We start from the raw sequence: 22,864 nt of genomic DNA on the forward strand, positions 1-22,864 counted from the left end.
CTTCAAAAATGCATGCTGCGATAATTATCATGACGACAACTCACGTGGGACTGAATCGGTGCACTTTCTCCGCGCGCGAAGTGTTACACACGTATTTGGAAAGGGCCGCCAAGCGGAACAAGAATCGCTCGTTTCCTTTATTTCAGCAGCCACTTTCTTTCTCGTTGCCGTTCATCGGAAGCAAGGGCTATCGCGATAGTTACCGCGGCAGGTGTCCGCCTCTCACCGAGCAATCTCGCCAATCCGCTCGTCGCATCACGAAAGCGCGTCTCGTTGACGAACGGTTGTCACCGGCGAACGCCATCCACGACCATTACCTGTCCCAGCGAACGTTCTCACACTCTCAGCTGGATCCGTACGGATTCCTCACGGATAAGATCTACGTGAAAAAAAAGGAGACAAGAAAAAATCCGACGTCGTTACTCAACGAGTTAACGCGCGCAGATATATGCGAGGCAACCTACCTGAGCAGCGGTTGCGCTCGCCAGAATGTACATGCGCTTCCAGAACTCTCGCTCCGGTACCTCTTTTTCAACGATACTCCTAATTTATGAATATTACCGGCTCCTGCGAGTTGCTCTCTTAGTTGGGGCACGTGTAATAAAACGCGATGGACGCGTATGCGTCATCGCGGATGCACGTCCGCGCTAGTATTGTCGGTGTGTGAACAAGGGAGGGGAGAAGAGATTGAGAGAGAGAGAGAGAGAGAGAGAGAGAGAGAGAGAGAGAAGAGGGCTGTGTGGACTCTTGGGGAAGTCGTTCTTACTTGACCTTAGACCATAATCGTCGTTTCCGAAAGTCGATCCTATAGACGCGGTCGTTTTATAAGACGATATTAATTGCCGAGCTGGCGACGTCCGTAAATTAGCGTGTCGAGTAAAGTTGTGTACGAGGACGCGATTGAATATAATAATTCTTACCGTGGGAGGTGGAAGGATATAGAAGCGTACTTCCGGATTAGAGCAGCGAACGTTGCGCGTCGAGATCATTAAGAAGATTATGCATGTGCATATGCGTATATTCCAAAACCATTAATTTTTCAATTTACACGCTTCACTTGCAGATTACTCCTTTTTTTTTCTATTTCTTCAATTATTCGTATTAGTTTTCTCGTAAACTGAACGAAGTTGTGGCACGAATATGGCACGAAACGCTTTCAAGATTGAAGAAAGAAAAATTCCCTTGGCACACACAACGATAAGCAACATATAATTTACAAGATGTTATACTCGAAGCATCGGTGGTGTACTGGCATATTTGAACTTGCTATAAAGTTTCTGTCAAATTTATCGCAAAACTCGTTGCAAAGTCTGAAGCATGTTAACTTCAAGATTGGTTTCACCCTCTCGTCCAAGTACATCGTTTCGTAAAAGTATGCCATAAGCTAAGAGACTGTGGAAAATTAAGTAATTATCACAGGATAATTACGTTTACAGGCACAATATGAACTTCGGTTATAAATTACGGATTCGTGGAACGTTATAACGTGTTCGCGAACTTAAATAAATTCTGTGTAATCTCACGATATAATTTACTATACTATTATAATATATATTTAAAATTTTAGCAATCAATATCTAGAGTAGAGGTATAATACAGCCCTTTCATTTGGCCGTATATACTGCTGTAGAGCAGATAAATGTGCGATGTACATTGACGTTTTACTTTTTCCAAACGCAGGACGAATCTTGCAAAAGTACAAGGTCCGATGTCGCTGTACGTCTTTTTTTTTTTTTTTTTTTTTTTTCTTCAAAAAATATACTTAATCCAAGATGCAAATGGCTCGTATCCCCTTCGTGCTTTTATTACTGGCATTTATTTGCACGCCGCGATATAAATAATCGCGCGTATCCTCGCCGGGCGCTGTTTTACACGCTTAACTAATTACCTCGGCGAGACTATACATCTCCGATTATCTGTCCTCCGGAAGCCTCCAGGAGAACAAAGGCTAGTTACACCGCCTACCTTTACATTAAACTGCATCTGATCCACGCGAAATACTGATTACACCGAGGGGTCGACACCGCCGGGTCGATTCTCCGTATAGTGAAGAGGATACTGCACGTAAACGCGAGACGCCGCTCGCGCGCGCGACTCGTAAAGTTTCCTCCTCGCGCCTCTTTCCCGTTCTCTCCTCCATCTTTCTCGCCGGCCGGCGTAGGGTGGGTCCTTCGGTTGATTTAGCATTCAGCACTTAAATCAATTCGAACAAGTTCGGTACTTAAGAGCTCCCGAGTTTGTACAGAGAACGTTGCTCGCTCGCGAGAGCGTTACCGCCTCTCGAAGTCAACGACGGGGGGGTGTGCCGAAGGGGAAGGCCGAAACGCGTGGGCGCAGATGGGCTCGCGGAATCTCGAGGCGTTCATTACAATTATCATAGCAACCCCACAACCGTAACACCATCGCAAACATTAAGATGGTGAACGATGCCTGCGGAACTTCTCTTTCCTTACTCGGTAGGATAAACATCGATTTCCTGCCTTTGCAGATATCCTACATTAATCCCGTCGGGCAAATTCGCTTATTTTCGCTTTTAGATCTGTCACTTATACCTCGACGGTTTATTGAACTGAGAGAATTCAAAATTTCTTTGACTGATCCGAGAAAAATCTTAACGCGACAATCTCTAGTAAACCCTTTCCCTCGTGTTTTTATTTTAATTTTTTTTTCGTATTTTTGCCCTTCAACTTTTCGTCTGTATCAATTCGACGTTCTGAATATCTTTGATAAATTATAACTGGGAATAGCATAAGTTCGTGGACTTAGAGGCGCGACGGGGCGAGGAGTAGAGCCTTTTAGCGACTGGCGCAAGCAACCCTTTTCTTGTAATTCGACGAAATAAACGCCGAACGTTAGGCCAAAAGCAATAAAATAAATCAAGCAGCCCGCTCGGGAAGGAAAACATTACTGCTCGAAGCGTCGTAGTAGCAAACGAGGGTCTTTCGACTATCTAAAGGCCCTCCGAGGCTACGTCGCGTTTTACTGTCTCAACGTAGTCCACGTATGACCACGTTTGTCTTTCAACGAGAATAGAGCCGAAGGAATAACGTCAACCTACGAAAGAGCAATATGACGAGTTAACTGCTGCTTTAACGCGCGCTCAATTCACTTAATTTCTCAGAGATATTTCAAACGCGGCTACATCATATCACGTTATGTATCTGACACGTACAAAATGTCATGTTTCTTTAAAATTCGAAATACTTAGTACTAGGAATATTCTACCTATGCTTTGAATATTGCGTGTAATTTCTTTATTAAGTGTCACATTATACGTTTGTAGTAGCATTAAAAGCTGATAAAATCTTTTTAATACATAATATTTTTCACTGTGCTAATCTGAGGATGTATTTTGTCGCAATTAAAAATATGGTATTTTAAATTCGTGCAACTAACGCGCTATCACTGCGTACATTAAGTTTCAATTGAAAAACTGTTGAGTATTTTCACGTTGCATTAAGAGCAATTATCAAGAGTTGTAGGATTAAGACGTTGTACATAAATCCTATATTGTTACTTTCGCGCAGATTCATCGACTACTCTGTAATGGATCCGATGATGTACGATCCTGTATGGCACTATATAACAGTGCGCCGCAGTTAACGTGTCACAAAGCAAGCAGTCAGGCGATTATTAGAGATCGTAAAATATTGATTGATTCCACCGCCTAATTTTAACGGTTGCCATCAATTACATCCTCCACCGAATGCTGACCATCACGCCGGAAGCTATAGCCTTGATGATACCTCTGGCACTCTTTTACTTCACAACTTTGATTTTTTTTAATTAACAGCTGTTAGAAAAATTATCTTACTTAATTCTACGATATTCATATATATGTGTGTGTGTGTGTGTGTGTGTCTGCCTGGAAATGCAATAATTAAAATTAAAATTTTTTTTTAGAAATTGCATATTTTAACGCTTAATAGATAATAAACATGTTTCATAAGTATTAAATTAAATAATTTGTAATCTTAGATAATGCCGTAAAAAAATATAGGAAATTTCTAACCGAGCAATCCAATTGGAAATTCGCTGAAGGTGTTCTATATTGACACTGATAAATCAGATGCACCGAATTAAAAGCATTTTCGCTCCAGCTTCAGATCAACCCATTACCCTTTCGAAAAGTATCGGTCTATCCTTCTTTCAGCCTTCTTTCAGCGCACTTAAGTCGCGATAGGGATCAATGTTAACGAGAGGAATCGGAAGAGCCGGCTACTTCCTCCATGAACGAAGTGCCAGGCACGAGGGAGAAATCGTGAATCGGGGTATCTTCGTTAGGATTTAAGGACCAGAAGAACGACGCCGGCTAGGGTTGGCTGGAAGAGTTCGAAAGATACGACATCGGCACCGTTGGCAGAGGGTCGAGCTTCAAGGGGATAAATACAGCCCCGTCGACGAAGAGAAACACAAACAGTAATTACGAATATCTCGGCGTGGAATCGAAAAGACATCGCGAATCTTTAACTGCTTTCAGCCATCCGACTTCTCGATGGAAAAGGGAGCGATTCCTCTCTTTCTCTTCATCTCTCTTTCTCTTTCGCCGTTCATCCGATCCTCGCAACATCCGTTCCTCTCTAGAGCCTTATTGGCCCCACCGGGTTTTCCGTCTGCTAGATATCAGAAGTAACTCCGAACCCCTTTCGGTCGTACTTTCGGATTAACCCTCTCCCTTTTCCTCACCTCATTTCGTGTCGAAAACTTATTAGTAATTACGGCAGATATCTGCTTGCAGGATTCGAAAGATGGAGCTCTTCTTCACGGCTTCTGCACATAGCTTCTCCCTCTTTATTTTTCTTTGAAGTTTTGCTGACACTTTCGCCGGGATTTTCGCCGCATTCGTTTTCTCCTACTCTTGATTTCCTTCAATTCTTGATTTTTTTGTACAATGTAATTATAAATATAGAAGAATTAGAATTTATTTTTTAATGATGACTCATTGAATTTATTCTTATTATTATTTCTGAGATAATTATAATTCATTTAATTTGATGCATTAATTTCAAAGTAATAAATAAACATTTTTATAATTTAATTGCAAAATATATAATTATTTTATAGATAGAACACGTTTATTTGCCTAGTATTTTATGCCTTTTATAGCTCGATTTCGCAATTGATCGCTATCCCAATTGGTCATCCAGACTATTGCTGACGATAATCTTTGATGTGCCTTCAATTTTGCGGCAACTTTTATATTGAAAATCTTTCTTTTAATTAGTCAAATATCTTCTTTCTATATTCGTTTTATTCTCTTTCTTTTTTTTTTACAAAAAAAGGATTTAAAATATATTACTCTATTTAACAGTTTCGCTTTAAAGAGTTTAACGATGTTAGTCTCGAGTTTCGATTTTTTTCAAAGGATAAATTTTAATCAAAAGCGATACATATTTTTCATTTTAAAGCGATTTCTTAAATGTTCTTTTTTATATTATTTCAATATTTAATATTTCATTTATTAATTATACTGATATCAAAGATGGATTATTTTAAATAGTTATTTTATTATGTTATTTAAATATATTTAGATATAATGTAACAGATTTTACAAATTCTATCATTCAAGATGCTTTTAAGTTGATCTAGATTAGAACAGTGTATGTATTAGCTTACATTAGATTACTTCTAATTAGCTGAGTTACCGTTCAAAATTTGAGAGAATCAAGGCAACCATGTATCTTGAGCAATTTCATTGAAACTATATCCTTGCAATCGGAGCATCTTCGATCGAAATTGGGGTTTCTCCGACTTGTGGTGACTGGTCTAGTTAGAAGAGGTCAAAGCGGGGAAGAGAGGGGAGTTAACTTGCCATAAATTTGCGAATGGACCGCCCAGTCATCAAAGCGATCACCCGAGGCTTCCTTACCCTGAGTCCTTGCATACCGGCACCGATATTAAATGACAAAGGCCAAAGGCATACCTCTAGCAGGAAGGGTTGGAGGGGTAGCAAATTCTCGCGTACGCTTGGCAACCCCCAAGCATCCACCGTCTGGGAAACCAGGAGGTTCTATCCTCTCGTGCCTTGAGTCGTCCCCTTACGACGAGAACTCACCTATCGGTATTTCGCGGGGAGGATGTTTTAAATACAAGCACTACGTACTTAGAACACCGCTCTTCATCGCTGTATGCCCGTTAGTCACAGGCTCCCTAAAGATTTGAGGATGCCGATAACTTTAATGTTAAAGCGCAATGATAATAATGACGATGATATGTCTTAAAAATTTCACATAATCATTTTTGTTTCGTTAATATTTGTCGTATCTTGAAAATGCATTTTTCCTCTAGCATCTTAAAGAAATATTTTTTCCTTGTAGAAATTGTTGTTATATCGATAGAGGTAGAAGGGAATAAAAAAAATACTTTTTGATATTTTTTTTTCTAAACACACAGCTAAAGTTAAATGTCGTTTGTTCTCTCATCAGAGAAGAGGACATGCTTATTTTTCTTTTTAAGAATATTTTATGTAAGAAGAATACAATTTATTTAGGCCACACTAATGAAAATATAAATATAGTAAATACATCACATGGCATAATGCTAATATACATAAATTTCAAATTGCAACATCTGAATACATATCGTGTATATGTACTATTCACGATTGATGGGATCAGATTTAAGGAGAACAACGCTATTGTGCGTCGAGTAGGCCGTTGTTTGCGTAGGACCGCGCAAGTGTAAAGCCATAAAGAAATTAACGAACTTATCAGTTTTGGGAAAAGCACCTGGCGGAACCCGACGCGCCCGGAGAGTGTTGCTGATTACAGGTGGCCACAATAGAAACATTGTCTCCACCTGGTGTGCCAGCCAGCACTCGGCCGATTCTTATGCGGCCGCCTTATCCTTCGACGGTGCAAACGAAACTCTGCAAACGGTGCAGCCGCAGCAGTGCCGGGCAATGCCGCAATAAAGTCAGAAAATAACAGGGAGCAGGGTGAGAATCGTCGAAAGAAGGCACGAGTTTTATGAGCCAGGCATGCATTGTACGTACGGGGCAGCTCTCTTTCTCTCTCTCTCTCCTTCCCTCCCTCTCTCTCTCTCTCTCTCTCTCCCTCCCTCTCGCTTTCTCTTTTTCTCTTGAGAAGCAAACACAATTTTACGATACGTCTCGTGTCACTGCGCGAGCCCTAATAAATCGGCATTTATTTAGGCGCCCATTGTTACACTAACGCTCTATACCTGTACTCGGGAGTGGCGATAAGAATATGTGGCGGCAGATACCAATGTCACCTGAATCAAGTTTAGACGGTTTGAGTATTTTCCGTGGAATCATTTCCGGTCTAAACTAACTATACACAACGCACATCTGACAATCAAGCATATCCGACTAAATCATTATAAAGTCATTACTTTTTTTTACTTATATTTTTCTCTTTCCCTTTACTTTTCTATATATAATTAAATAATAATACTTATTTAAATAATATATTTAAATAATACGCACAACTGCTTCGACTCATTTGAATCAGAGTTTAAAAAAGAAATTCTACAAAATTGTTTATACAGAAGCGAATTACTTACGCAAAGAGACAGACCCTACGAGTTTCCACACAATCAATTAATGTCTATAACAAGTTACCGAGGTTTTATTTAGCACTCTCTTCCGCACTCGTTTTTCTTCGTTTTTTTTTTTTTAAACACACAGCAGGCGACAATCGAATTATGCCGTGCTCCGGTAAAGGGAGATAGATACAATAAAAACTGCCTACACGCACGTGCATGCGAGCATGGAAGGCGGAGAGTCGTTCAATATGAGAGAAGAGAAGAGAGCGCGCTCGGTCCCATCCCTTCATGGGCTATTGATTCCCAATTTCACCGATAATGGCTGGGGCGCATCCTTTTTTTTTTTTACGCCGATACACTTGTTGAACGACGAACGCGTGTTGGAGTCCGGGGACAGGGCGGGTGGATTTTGTGCGCCCCCGGCGGGACCTAACGCGCTTTTTTTTCTCCTTTCCTCCCGTTTTTCTTTTCCTTTTTTTCGCTCCCGCTCTCCTCTTTTGCTCTCCACATCGCGGGGAGAATATGGCTCTCGTCCCACATTCGCATAGGAAACCGTCGACAACTGCGGAGGGGCTGATTTTATGGCGTGTTTGGGGCAAAGCGGACATAAACGTGGCGGGTACGCGAATTGAGCCGCGCGACAGGGGTGAGCCGCAAACCTGTAAAGAATACCCCTCGACTTCTTTCCGTGTCATCCCAACTGATAGTGGTAACAGTCTTTTTTTTACAAGTGGAAACGTTTCATTTATTATCTGTGCTGTTAAGATATCTCTGAAAAATCCAGCGAAAGAGAAATGAAGTAAAATTACATAATTTTGAATAAAATTGCAAATTGTCGTGGATGCTTTTACGGTCGTCTTACCAACTCAATTCAGATAGAGATTCCCATACGTGGAGAATCATATATCATATGATCGCATTGAATTCATAATCAAAGTAGCGTGCACCGTGCCTCCTCCTCCTCCTCCTCCTCCTCCTCCTCTCGTCAAGTCAGACAGACACAGATATACGCGCAATCCGAATATGACAACGTAAATATCGCGGATGCGCGCCTCGGTAAGAAGAGGCGCGGATACGTCTTGCCGGTTATTACTTTTCCTTCGAGTTTCCCACAGAAGTCACGATCTGTGGTCGCGGATCATAGCCTGGTCCGCGATACAAATACAACTATGCGCGTACAATGAGGTGTACGCGCACATAAATTAATGGTGGGAAACGCTCGACGTGCGCGCACGCATACGCGTGTCCCCCATGCGACCATGAAGCCCACGTCGGCATAGACCTGTTTACGCTACCGTGCAGTGGCATGCAGCGCGCACATCGTTCTTTCGTCCCATAACCGTATGCGGTTTGGCTATGGTCGTTACGGTTCAAGCGTTCTCCAATAACGCATACGCTCTGCGCGCGGTATGTCCGCAAGAATGCGTTACAACCGCTCTGTGATCATCGGTCAATGTTAATAATGGGCTCCGTCGACGTTAATGAAGGGAAATTTTGTCCCGCGAGCGGACTAAAATTCTTTAGTCGCCAAGCGCGCGATTATCCTTATTATTGTCTAGGAGGGACTAACAGCAGCAATTTGGCCGATTTGTTTACTTGAAATGGGATAAAATTGTATAATTTGTTTTGCAAGAGAAATATATAGAGCATTGAGTAGTACGTGATTAGAATCCTCCTTCAGGAGTTCACAGAAGGATTCACGTGAATTTAATTGGAATAATGCTCAATCGATTATCTCTCACTATCTTCCCTAGAATTCTTACGGTTATCTTCTCGTCGCCATTTGAAACTTTCGCGATCAAAACGACCGAGACGCAGTGGAATAATCATCTTGTAGAATAGAAATTAATCTCGTCCCACCGTTCGCTCCGTTCGAACGAGAGAAAATAAGTTTTCTCTTCCACCGCCGATTCGTCATACCGCCCCCGTGGAAGACGGCCACGATAGCGTGCATGGGGATAAATTATAACGTTATGGTTTCTCTTGACATTTCTGTGCAGTTGGGTAACCCGACCTGGTCTAACCCCAATGTCCTTACCTTACGTACGTATATACGCTTTCCTATAAAATCGTGTCGGAGTAAGCGAGACAGCAGTGGCGTCAGTGCACTACCTGGTGTTCAGCCTGGTACTTATATTCGCTCCCGAGGATGGAGCGAAGCCAACAATACGAAACTACATTGCACGCAACTGTCCCTCCGCATCCGCTCTCATCGAATGTCTCTTTCTTTCCCTGCGAATATCGTACGCGTTGACGTGAGAAGCGGGGAGGATCAGAGGAGACAGATACTACCGAGCGGGTGGCAGAAATTTTATAAAAGTGCGTACGCGGGGAGAGAGAGAGAGAGAGAGAGAGAGAGGGGGGGAGAGAGAGAGAGAGAGAGAGAGAGAGAGAGGAGAAGAAAGGAGTAGGACGAAGAGAGCAGGAACCGGTGACGGCGGCGGCGCCGTCTGACAATACTCGGAGAAAGAGATACCTATGCGAAGCTCGCATATTAATAATTACTGTTATTCTGTAATGACCGATGTGGGGCATGGGAAGACTCGATAATCCTATGCATTAGTCGCCCCCGATGCGCTCATTTATGCCGCGGGTCCCTGCTCCGTTCTCCCGGGCTTTATTCATGGAATTAAAGCAGCGGGAGATGCATCTCTCTTTCTCTCCCGTGCGTTTTCTACATTTTAACGGTGCCCCCTACGCGGATGCACGCACTTCCGGCGACGGTGAGAAAGCGCATCGCGATCGCGTCGCCTTCGCCTTCGCATCTTGATAGACAATCCCGCGAATGTCGCTCGCCTAAATTACACGCTTTAATCCGGCGGACAAGGAACGCCGAGGTGGGAGTAGATTCGTCACAATTACCGCGGTCGTTGATATAGGAAACTGGAGTAATAGTAGGAAACGATGACGAGAAACTCTTTACTATTACAGAGTATTAATCCTGAGTTTTGCTTTGTTCGCTCAAGGTATTTATCGAGAAGGAAAAGAAACGGTCTTTCACAAGGCTAGAGAGCGGTAGCAAAAGAATAGGTATAGCGATCACATATCCGGTACAGTTGTGAATGCTTCAAGAAAATATATGTTGCAAATTAGTTTCTCAAGATGAGAGAGAGAGAGAGAGAGAGAGAGGGGGGGGGGGGAGAGAGAGATATGAAGAAACACAATGTTACTAGTTAATTTTTATTATCTCATATCAATGTAATATGACGAGATAATGTGAAAGTCATTTCGACAAATTGAACAGAATTTGTCATTTGATTTAGTGATCCATCTACGCGTTACGGTGAAAAGCAGCTGAAAGTGTCCGACAGAATGAAAGGTCGATGTGACTCGATCCCTCGATCGATCAACAGAAATCCTTCGACCTTGCGTTCAGGCTTAAACCTCGTCTAGTTCTTGCGAGGATTAACTTCTTGCTGTGGCTTCTTCTAGTGGTTGATCTCGCCAATTTGTTCGTCTGAACTTTTGGCCGAATTAACATCGAACCGCTACCGAGAGACTAAGCCGTGAAGCAGTGAAACCTATTAAAGTTTCGGTAGCTTCTGTGGATCGCATTGCTTTCTTTTCGCATAGATTTATCTATGCAGCATGTAACATTCTTATTATTCACATTTTTCAAATGTACCGTGACGTAAAAAGTAATTCTCTTTCAGTTAATTTCTTCTCATTTTTTTTTCAATTAAAGATTATAAGAGTTTTTAAAAAATTAAATTAATACAAATTGAATGTACTCAACCAAAAATGATGTTACGCTTTCGAAAGATATTTTATCATTTTATTTGTAATATTTATATATTTTTATGATCAAAGTCGTCGTTGAATCGTACGAGTAATTGTGATTCTAGCATATTAAATAAGGCTTTTTGGCAGCTTTGTAGAAATAAAAATGAATTGATGAGGTGATATACGAAATACATAAAATAAAATATAAATCGCAAATGCACAAAAAGTTGTGCAAATTTAAAAAGAAATTCCAACAGTATCGCTAAAAATTCAATTAAATTAAACATTACGAATTTGTTGCATTAATTAATGTTAAGTGAATAATAATTATATTGTAAGCTTAAACTGAACAATATGTTAGAAAGCAATTTTTACGTCGCCATAAGTTTCCAGATGGAATTATTATTTCTTTTTTTTTTTTGGGGAAAATTTTTTTATTACGGGAGATACGAACAAAGAACGATGTGACAATGTAGACAATGACAACCGAGCGAGATTAATTCTACTCGCTTCCTTCTGCCTTCTCCCTCCTCTAGGCTTTTAAACGCCTACCTTTTCTACAAACTTATCTCGTATAGCGCATCGCGTCTGATTATTTGATGCGCAAACGAACCGAACCTTGAAATAATAAGTGTCTTTCCTGATTCCGGGTTGTGTCGCCGTATTCACACGTACACAAGTGACAACCGATGTGTGAACGCATTACGCTTGCCGAACGTGGCCAACAGCGTAACAGTCTTCTATTCGCATCTAACTTAACAGCCAGTCGTAATTTTCGTAGATAATCATAAATCCAGAAATAATATAAAATGAGAGTAAGACAATCGTGAATAAATTTTTAATTGGGTTGAGTAAGTAATTGAGAAAATGTTAGCTTCACAAATTATATATAGAAATTTTGACAGCTGCTGCTAATATAATTTCACGTAACAAATTAGTATTAGATTTTTCTACACTCGTGCGACCTGTGGTACATTATGTACTTTTTGTATTTTACGTTTTTGTTTTCGTTTAAAAGTACAACGTCCATTACGTAAAAATTTCGAAGATTAATATCTGTATTAAACAACGTAGCTTGTGTGCGATTAGTTATAATTAGAAAATAATTATCTATTGTAAGATTCAAGCTTCTTCTTCATACTTTCTTATATATCTAATAATAAGTTTCGGAGCAAGTCTATGAATTACGCAGAGCGAGACCGAGGGGGCAGTATCGCTACCTGCGCCAGTGGGTGATGCTTTTTCTAAGACTAGCAGGCCGTGGAATAAGTAAGTAATGGCCGTGATGGCTGCTATATGAGAATTAAGGGGGCGATGTAGCGGGTAGCGTCGGCGGTTTCCTTGAACGATGATAATCAGCGATTTCGTGACAGACACGGGGCCGTGGCCACGCTAACGAGCAATCGCACGGACGACGCTTGCTCGGGCGACACTTCTAGGCGTGTGGATATGCCTTTAAGGACTGTATCCCCCTTCCCTTCCCCGTGTGATACAGCCGGTCGGCCAGGAATTACTTCGGTCTCGTCGGTGTGCGTCTCGCAGAAATTATATCGCACACTAAGTGCGCGACTTTAAATTACAGTACGTTTAATCAGTTAAGAGAAGATGCATTTTCTATTTCCAGGAAATCAAGGCTTTCGTAAAATCGTCACGGCTGGCAAAACCTTATACCTTGGCAGACACACGCACGCACCTACGTAATAGCGATATTTTTCCAGATACGCATCGTTCATTCGATAGGACTGTTCCAAGACGGATGCGTTGCTTGATGAGCTGCCCCTCCGTGAACATTTTTCACGCAAAAGACAATTTCTCGAGAATTTTAATTCTGCCGAGCAGATGCGTTCCTTAGCAGTTCCACGCGGATTTCCACGATTAAGAGCTATATAGTATATTAATCGGTGCCCCAATCATTTCCATCCTTTTATTAACGTAGACTATAAAGGAAGGTATCTTTAAAAACTCGCATCACGACTTCTCGAGATATCTGTACGTATCCCATATTACTGTAATCGCGAACGAAACCTTCGCGAACGACCGCTTTACGACTTTCGTCGAATAAGTACTCATTTCAGGCAGGCGGTAATCGGCAAGCAGCACACGCATAACCGAACAAATTAAAATCTTATACACTTATACCCATCGACGATGACAGTCGCACGTATGTTTCTCTTTAATACACCCGACACAAGGGCACAAAGAGGCGCACGCACAAGCACGCATCCTCGGCGTTTCAAGAAACACCAAGCACTCGCATTCTAAAAGAGCCCCACATCGTACTCTATACATGTATACGGGATGTACCCCCCGGCATCTTGTATCTTCACACGAGCACCACTGCAGAACTTTTGCGTATCGCCGGCCATTCGTGAAGACCGCACGGCAGATAACGATATGACTTCGCTTCGGTACTCATCCATAAATTCACGAGGACGTGAATCGTGCGGGATAACGTTCCGCCGATGGCAGCGTCATTGCAGCCAGCAAAAGAAAGGGGATTAATGGCAGTCAAAAGAGCAGAAAGAAAGAGAGAGAGAGAGAGAGAGGAAGGATGTCGTGCCGTTGAGGGGATGCCACAGCTGATACGGACGATCGCTTCGTGCGCGAGCGGACTGATCACTCCGCCGTCGCACTTATAATTATTATTCGTATTTTAATGGTCGCGGAAAGACACCGATGTCTTTGAAGCTGGCGAGTGAGACGGGCGACTTCTCTCGAGAGCTCGTTCTCTTTCAGTTTTTCTCCCAGCTCGTTCACGCGGGTGAAGAGAAAGATAGAGAGAGAAAGAGAGAGAGAGAGAGAGAGAGAGAGAGAGAGTGATGCGAAGCGCAAACCCCGTGCTTTTAAAAATATTGGGGATTTTAGATATCAAATGCCGCGTACTGCCGCACCCTTGAATCGAAAGAGCCGAAAGAGAGGGACGTGTATTCTCACCGTCCCTTCCTTCTCTCTCGCTGCCTCGTAGAGTGCCTCCGGCGGAGCCATTCAATCAGAGGCCGAAGATAAGTCGCGGCTTTCGTTTTTAAATCTCCTCTGTCGCGGGAAACATAGTGGTCGATATCGCTGTATCATTTCCATTGTTGGAACCTTCTTCGGGTTTTTTCTTTTTTTTTTTTTGCAGTAAAGTACTGGTAGTAGACTTCGATGGAGCTTCGGTTATTCTTTTCCTTGTTAGTCACTTGAATAATTTTAATAAAAATTAATTTTAACACAAGAAGACAGAAGGGGAAATTAAATTATATATTCGTAGTAATTGCATAGTATTCAATAATATTTCATATCTATTATTAAACCAAGAATATAGAAAGATCTTAATTTCGGAGATAGAAAAAAATCCATGATGATTTAATAAGCAAATAGTAAAAAAAAAAAACGTGTGTGCAAATAATCCTTAGAAAGTTTTCCTGAATATTCGACCGAGTTAAGATTGATGAGAAAGATCTATAATTACGAGAGGAAAGCGACCGCGGCGATGTGAAAATCCTCTTTGAAGAAAGAAGGCCGAGGATAAAGCGAGAGAAGTAGAGAATGAAGCATCAATCAATTTATGCAACCCTTCGGCCGATTAAACCAAATCAACGGGTCGAAGACATTTGGTTCTCAGTCCTCTTCCCTCCATATGCCTAGGTTAATATAAATTAATAGATAAATATACAATTAGAAGTAATCTATATTAATTAAGAGGAGGTCTTGCCTTCGCTCAACTTGGCTCCTTTGTGGCTGCATCGTGAATATATCCGGCGATTCATTCATTAACCCTCACCTTCGACCTCGAGTCTCTTTCGGAGCCGTAGAGGCTCCAATCATACCTCGAACAATAACCGAACGAGAAATATCCCTAATGTGCTCTCTCGCTGTATTGACCTCGCTCTTCAGTTTGCGAATGTATATATCTCCATTTCTTCTCTGTACATATACACGTATTTTCAACCTGCCCCTCTAATACGCGTTACACGTATATTAGAAGCGAGAAATCTGATTTCTTGCTTATTAAAATTAGTTAATATCTAAAACGGAGCGTAAGAAATGAAATTGATATCGTAATAATAATTCCCAATACGTTAACGTCTAAGCCCGGTTAGAATGTCCATCAAATTGGCGGCACGATACAATTTATCATCACTTATTACCGCCATCGCCGTGCCAGCAATACATCACAACGACTCGGCGACGTTCGTCGCTGAGTCAGCAATAAATTTCTCGTCGCGAGCGCGCGCACGTTATCGCGAGGCAATTGCAAGATTTGCGCGGCTGGATTCGTCTCGGGCGTAGAATCCGTAAATCAGCGCCGACCTACGCGGTCCATCCTGGCCGTGCCTCGCCTCGAGGAGATTGCTTTACAAAAATTATCTTCTTTCCTTCATTCCGACGCGATGGCGCAATCGTAAAACGAGACAAAAGCGAAGGGTAGTTGCCTGACATTCGTTCGTAATCCTAAGATTTAGACGTACCCTCGTCCTGCAGGATAGCTATAAACAAAAACACAAGGGGTCGTTGTTTCGGGGAGAGAATAGGTTACGTTAGCGTGGTAGAAACGCGAGAAGGGGGTCGTTATTAATACAAAGGGGCGATGGTACCCAAATCCCAATCTGAAATACGACGGAAATAATCCGGTTGAAATAAAACGAGGACCGCGGACCACGTTAAAGTTAAGCTCGCTCAGCGCGCTCGGATGTACTCGTACGTTTTAACGCAGTTCCGCTGAGAACAGAAACAGCACGAAAGGCGGGAATCTCTCGGCAAAAAGGCAAAAAATTATATATACCTTGGATAAAGTAAGCAAAGTAATTAGTTGAGGAGGTAGCCAGCGATACCAGACCACACCTGTGCGCGAAATCGGCTTGGTGTCGGATATAATTCGCGGACAAAGAATATAAGAGGGATAAAGGCCCGGTTTCGGAATTGCTCGGAACTGCGCCCTATGAAGAAATAAAGAAGTATGCATTTGTCTGCGCAAGAGTTGAAGTATCGAGAGAAATTCTTTATATCGTCGATATAACAACATTGCATACATAATTTCTACGTACAAAAAAATAATAAGTGGAGCGAAAGTGTTTTTTATTTCTAAATAAAATTTTCAAACCTCAAACTTGTTCAAAATGTTATAGTTCATTTTAGATAAATTGCATTCATTGCTGTTCAATTTTGATTTGCAGCGACATCGGAAACGAAACGTTTCGATCGTTGGCGCCGATTGCGGAGCACCGCGATCGTTAAAAGTACAAACTACAACGGGGGTCCATCTTTTTTAAAGGCTTCTATATGCGTCGAGGGCGGAGGATCTCGTCTGATGTAGCACCGGCATTAAAAGATGCCCGAGACGGGAGACTGAAATACGAGCCACGTGAGAATATCATTAGCAAATTGCTTAATTTACGGACCACCGCTGACGGTATTCGTGCGGATGCATTGTCTTTCCTATTCTTGGCTAGGACTTTGTAATTATTATTTCTTTCCTATCTTAGATTTGCGATTTTCGAAATTGTTAGTTACATCACGAGAGGAGACGCGTCATCCTGCAATCATACTCACGAGTTGATGAAACATCGTTGAAATTATTAGCTGTGTTTGAAGGATGATTCATAACACTGTCGATATGTTGACGATGGATTTTTTTATCGTTATTAAAAATATATTGTAGCGTAAGCTATAAACAAGCTATATTTCGTAAATATGCCAACGTGTTAATATCAATAAAGGTAAATGTATTATGCTACCGATTAATATTAATGAAGCTATTATCCTTGATTATATATTGTAATTAATATTAATAAATGAAAGCTCTCTCTGGCTGGCTCCTATTTATCTGGATTAACTAATGAACGAATATAGAATAGACGCATATTTATAAATTTTACTTGATTAAACTCTTATGTTGTATGCGCGTGTGTGTATTATGTAGATACCATCGATGAGCTAAGGCGAATAGACTTCTTCAGCAAAAATTAATAAATTTTTTTCCATGTATATTCAATAGACTGTATCTCTAATTAAGATCTACACACACACACACACACACACACACACACACACACACACACACACACACACACACACACACACACACACACACACACACATATTAATACCTATATCATATAAGCAAAGTCTTTAACATATAGGTTTTATAAAACGTACTAACAAAATTACGTCAAAAATAAATCACTTTCTAACAGGAAACAATAGCGTTCAATACATAAGCATTATATATTAAGTTATATTATTCGCATAAATTAAGCATCTTACAAAATAACGCTGAAAATTAAGTCTCGGTTACCTTTCGCAATTTAAAACACCGTACGTTCATAAAAGAATGATATCTTACAGAATACGATGTCCCGGCAAAAATAAAGAACGACGAGAGTCCCTCGTAATTCCTCATTAAAGCGTCGCTAATAATTTTTATAGAGCCTTCCCGTGGCCCCTCGATTACAATGTAGCCGAACAGAGAGAAAGAAAACGATCCGTCCCGCGATTCCGACCCCCGCGACTGGTACCCGGTTCTCCCGCCCCCCCCTCCCCTCTCTCGCTCGTATATAATGTCGGACGTTAAGTGGGGACCTCCACGGCGCCGTAGGCCCATCGCGTTTTATCACCGTGCTCATACCGTTTCAATACGCCATCAATAATAAGTCCCCTTTTGATACTCCCGGGACGCGCGTGCAGCGCGTTACGTTTACAGGCCCGGCCGGCACGGTATCGCCTTTCGCGTCCGCGAAGAATGGAGCCGGATACGTTAGTCTTTTTTACAGACGTAGGTCGACATTGTTGCGTTTGCCTGTGAAAGATGGCAGCAATTAAAGCCGCGGCAAAATTTTCTTCGAATCTCGGTTCGACGAGGATCGTCGGCGTGCGGCGATCTCTCGACGAGCATTGCCACGTTCTATTCTCCTTTTTGTTATTGTTACCGCGCGTTTAGGCACCGGCGTGAGTCGCGGCGACATTTATTCACGTCACCGTGGAGTAATGCCAGCGGTCAGTAGAGGAGAAACATTGTAGATAAAATTAATGCGGCCCGTTCGAAATAACTACGAGGCGGGGCGGTCTGATTTTATTGGGAAGTAATTCGGCCACTTCGCGACAAGGAATCTTGGCAGCGCGAACTTGCTACCGAACCGCGTGATTAACTAGATGCAAATGCGATTCCCTACAATTATTCGTGGGGCGAGAGGCCTCGGTCTCACGCTTTTTTATTCTTATGATATATGAATCGCGAGAGGGCACTCAATAACACTTAACAATCCATTAACTCTACCAAACCTTGCATTTCAGATATACAATATATGGATTTTTCAGAGGTATACATTTGGAAGCCACCTGTATGACTTTATTTGAAAAATATTCCAATAAGTAATATTTTTTCAAACAAAGTCATACAGGTGGCTTCCAAATGTATACCTCTGACAAATATGGACAGTAGAAATATAATTGAACGCGATGCTAATAATATGAAAATTAAGTATATCGACCGTCAGCCTTATTATCATATTCCCATGAAAAAACGATTTTGCTGAAATATCTAAAGAGTTAGGTAGATACAGATCCGAAAATAATTTTGTCGAATCATTAAAATGATTATGTAGAAAACTCAAGCGTGATGCCCGCAAAGAGTTTTGACATTCTTGCAACCAGTTTGAGCGTCCTATATATAATTATTTTTTGATAGCCCAACAAAATTATTTTCAGATCTGTATCCAATTGAATTTTTTAACATTTCAGCAAAACGTTTTCTTTCCGTTTCATTACTACCTTATATTGTGCAAGAACTTTATGCAATATAAAAATCTAAATTATAATTTATAATTTCAGCGTTTGAAAACATTTATTCAAATATGATTATTGCTTCTTCTTCAAAGGAATATAAGTTTATCAATGCGAGATAATTAACAGTGTAATTGCCTCGCTGACGTTTGCTAAAAACATTCATATGTACGTAGTTTCTCCTATCGCTTCCCTACCGACGTCTATTAGCGTATTATAAACGCATGAAGTGTGCTCCACTCGACGCGTTTCAATTATTTTAGAGAACAATCACGATTGAATCGTTTTTACCACGTGCGTAGCGTAATTAACTTAAACTAGGGAACAGCGAAATGCGTTTGAATAATAATGGCCGTCTAGATTTGTTCATTTTTTATTGCTACTTATTAATTAATCCTTTCCAGCGCTGCGCGCCAACGCGATGCGAGACGATGCGCTATATCAGTTTGGACAATATTTGATTCCATCACTGGGCGATCTCGCGCGTGTAAATCGATCAAGCGCGAACGAACACGATTTTATTGTGGAGAAATATAATCGACTAATCGAGAAATATAATCGATCTCACCGGTGCAATTAGCGGGAAGAAAAATCAACCGCATTAAGAATGCAGCCGAGGGAGTGTTTCGTCTGCGTACCTTCCATTGTAATTTAACTTCGGTAGTAATGCTTTCAATTAACCTGATACGTAACAGTATAGCTATTCGACTTGATCCGCGAATTGAATCGTAAGATCTTCCCAAATTTAATATGTTACCATTTGTTTCACGATGTTTCTTATCTCGTCGACGCGATCTTATTTATGCAATAATATATTACACTCTTTGCCGATTGATACCAGTTGACGACGCTGCATCGCTCATTTTACGTAAATATACAACGGTGAGGCGATCCACGCGTCAACCTGAAACTCTTGGGGATCTAATCATGCATGTAAACACGGAGCATACATCGTGTTCTCATCACGCTTTTCAGTACAAAGTAGGAACGAGTATGCGTAGCCTAGCCGGCAGTCGAAACGACAATGGCAAGACAATAGATGATGACGTAATGAAAAATCACACACAATTTACATGTAATTCGTAACCGATAAAGAATCGTAATATATAGTAGTGTAGTCGAATATAAATATTGTTTAATATTATATTGATGTAGCTGTGTTAAATTCGATTTTTCATTGTCAGTGTATACGGTTTTTCGATTCCAATGTTTGGTTGCAATTTCTGCAAAAGCTATAAATCAATTGCACTAAAAAAAAAAAATATATATATATACGTATGTATGTACTATTCAACTGGTATGATTTAAATCTTTAAAACTTAATTTTTGGATATAAAAAGTATATTATTCCAAATATGGAAACTGTGCATTACCTGATCTGATTATTAGCATTTGCATCTGTGCGATTTCCGTTTGAAAGAAAATGTAATATTAAACGAAACATTGAACTGCATCAGCATATCTCTCAATGTGATTCCCTTTCTCGATCCTCGAACGTAATCACTTCGAAAGGGATCACGGATTAGAGATCTGTCTAAATCACGCTATATCGACTCCACAGAGAATGCGTGCTTGAACGAATTTATGTGCCGTTCACAAGTGGAATTATTAGTGAAGAAACCGTGAAATGCGCTTCGGGCGATTTTCAATGCGCTCTGATCCGTTGCTTCTTGCACAAATAGCAGAAGGCACAGCAACGTTACGTCCAATTTCGATGTCCACGACCGCGTGGAACGGCGTGCATTTCCGAACGATCGTTGTGTGCCAGAACTGGAGAAAGCAGCCCCGCACACACGTCGGAATTGATTTCATCGCTTCGTGAAGCGTGCAACGTATGGGCGTGTGTGTGTGTGTGTGTGTGTCCCTTTTCGCTTCCGTCCCTTCTAATCTCTTCGCGTTCACCTGTGCCCGGGCGTTAACTCCTACGAGAAGCAGCAGCACCATTGGAAGCATCGTGCGAGTGGAGAGTTCGGTGGCCCCCACAGAGTGGGGGACAAGAAAATCCGCCGGCAGAAAAACCACCGAAGAAAAGACTGGCCGCAGATACGATCTTTTCGTGCTAATAATTATCGCATTAATTATAGCGCGGGGAGCGCGCGCGCGCGCGCGCTCACCTCGTCCACGCTATTCACGCACACGCGCACACACGCGCGTGAAGCGCCGCGTCTACACGGACAACGGGGGAGCGAAGGAACGGCCACTGTTAGGCATTAGCAGAGGCACACGGGTGAGACTGATTCGCGCGAGGCGCAGATCTGATGGCGAGGACACGCGTGAGACGCGTAACGAGCTTGCGCGAACGGCGCATCGTCGAACTCGCTCGCTTCTTCGCTTGCGGTTAATTGTAATGGCGTAAGACGCGCGTCATTATGATGCCTATCGTTTCTAAAAGCAGGATGTAATTTCGCGAATGGTGTAGCGGCGAATTCTTCGGCGGTCATCGAATTCTACGGGATGATAATCTTGATTTTACGCAGAGGCATCTCGCGAACGGCGGGCACTGTCGCGCGAGAGAGTCGCGGCAAAATATGATTGATCACCGAGGACCAATTAAGAAAACTCGAAACAGTAATTTTCACATCAGGTACTCGCTGATTGAAGCCTGCTTCCGCGACATTTGCCGTCAAGGTGTGTACACGTGCCTATTCCGAAGTGAGAAGGAGCGAGACAGATTTTCCGTAACACTACGTTGGCATCGTGGGACGTGTCGCGAAGCGTGTGGGACACGTAACGAGGACGCGCGCATTGGGACTCGTCAGAACGTCGCGCGTTGCACATCGGTCACGCGTGCCAGCTAAGAATTCGCGTCCGAAGTCAAACGAACGAGAAAAGCATTTCTTCGCGGGGAGGAGAGCGCGGCGAAGTGCGGGAGGAACAGTTGCACGAGAGCAGTTGCGAGCTCTCTCCGCGACGAAAGCACCGTGCCAAATTCCGTGCTAAAATCAGAGGTCGTGTCAATTGTGATCGTTTCTGGTAACTCCGTTTTCTGCGGCTCGCTCGTAATCTATGATTCATATTCTAAACGTACATAGTAAACGTAGCGCATATGTTCGTGTTCTTAAGAAAACAGGTCTGTTTTTAATGGAATGTTAATTAAACGTTAATCGAGTCTATCAGAAGTCCGAGAAGACAATATCTTTAAATTATAAACGTTTGGATTTTTTTATGCATTCCTTGTATTCAATTCGCTTCTTGGACATTAATATTTTCAATCATTTGTCAGCATGAAATTTTCACTTTTCCGTCAGCAATAGAGGATCTTATAGGTAACATAGAAATCTCCATAGAGCACATTTTTTTTTATCGTTCTAGTTTTTATTGTTCATAAAAATCTGAAAAAAATTTTTATACACTTGTCAAAGTTTTTACCATCATATAGAAATTGGATTGTGTTTCACTTATTTTTGACAGACCTCAATTTAACTGCTGAAATTTTCGCAATCAAAGCATCGATAGATACATTTAAAGATCCCATGTTGCCAGCGGATGATTAATTAATGTTATATAAGATCTCGTGATACTTTAATAATCTCATTAACAAAATAATATATCTCTTTCTATCTTTATTAAATTGTTGCCCGATCAACGTTACACGATTAAAAATTAGAACGTATAATTAAGGATGAAAATATATCTCGGTCGACTGTCCTTCAAGCATTATCGATCTATGCTATCATTAAGTGGCGATCCACACACATTATTGCAGAGAAATCATTCGGCTGTCCGCGTCGTCAGTGTTTCTTTCGCCGCGTCACGCCGTAATTAAGCAGATCATTAACGTCATCGCGATCAGAAAAGGAAGGAGTACGCGAACGAATCGCAACCGCCTGCTGGCACATACCGTTACGCGATGGTTGCGAGGCGATAGGGCACC

Source organism: Trachymyrmex septentrionalis, unplaced genomic scaffold (genome assembly GCF_001594115.1).
Source record: "Trachymyrmex septentrionalis isolate Tsep2-gDNA-1 unplaced genomic scaffold, Tsep1.0 scaffold14, whole genome shotgun sequence".
In the NCBI taxonomy this organism is placed as follows: domain Eukaryota; kingdom Metazoa; phylum Arthropoda; class Insecta; order Hymenoptera; family Formicidae; genus Trachymyrmex; species Trachymyrmex septentrionalis.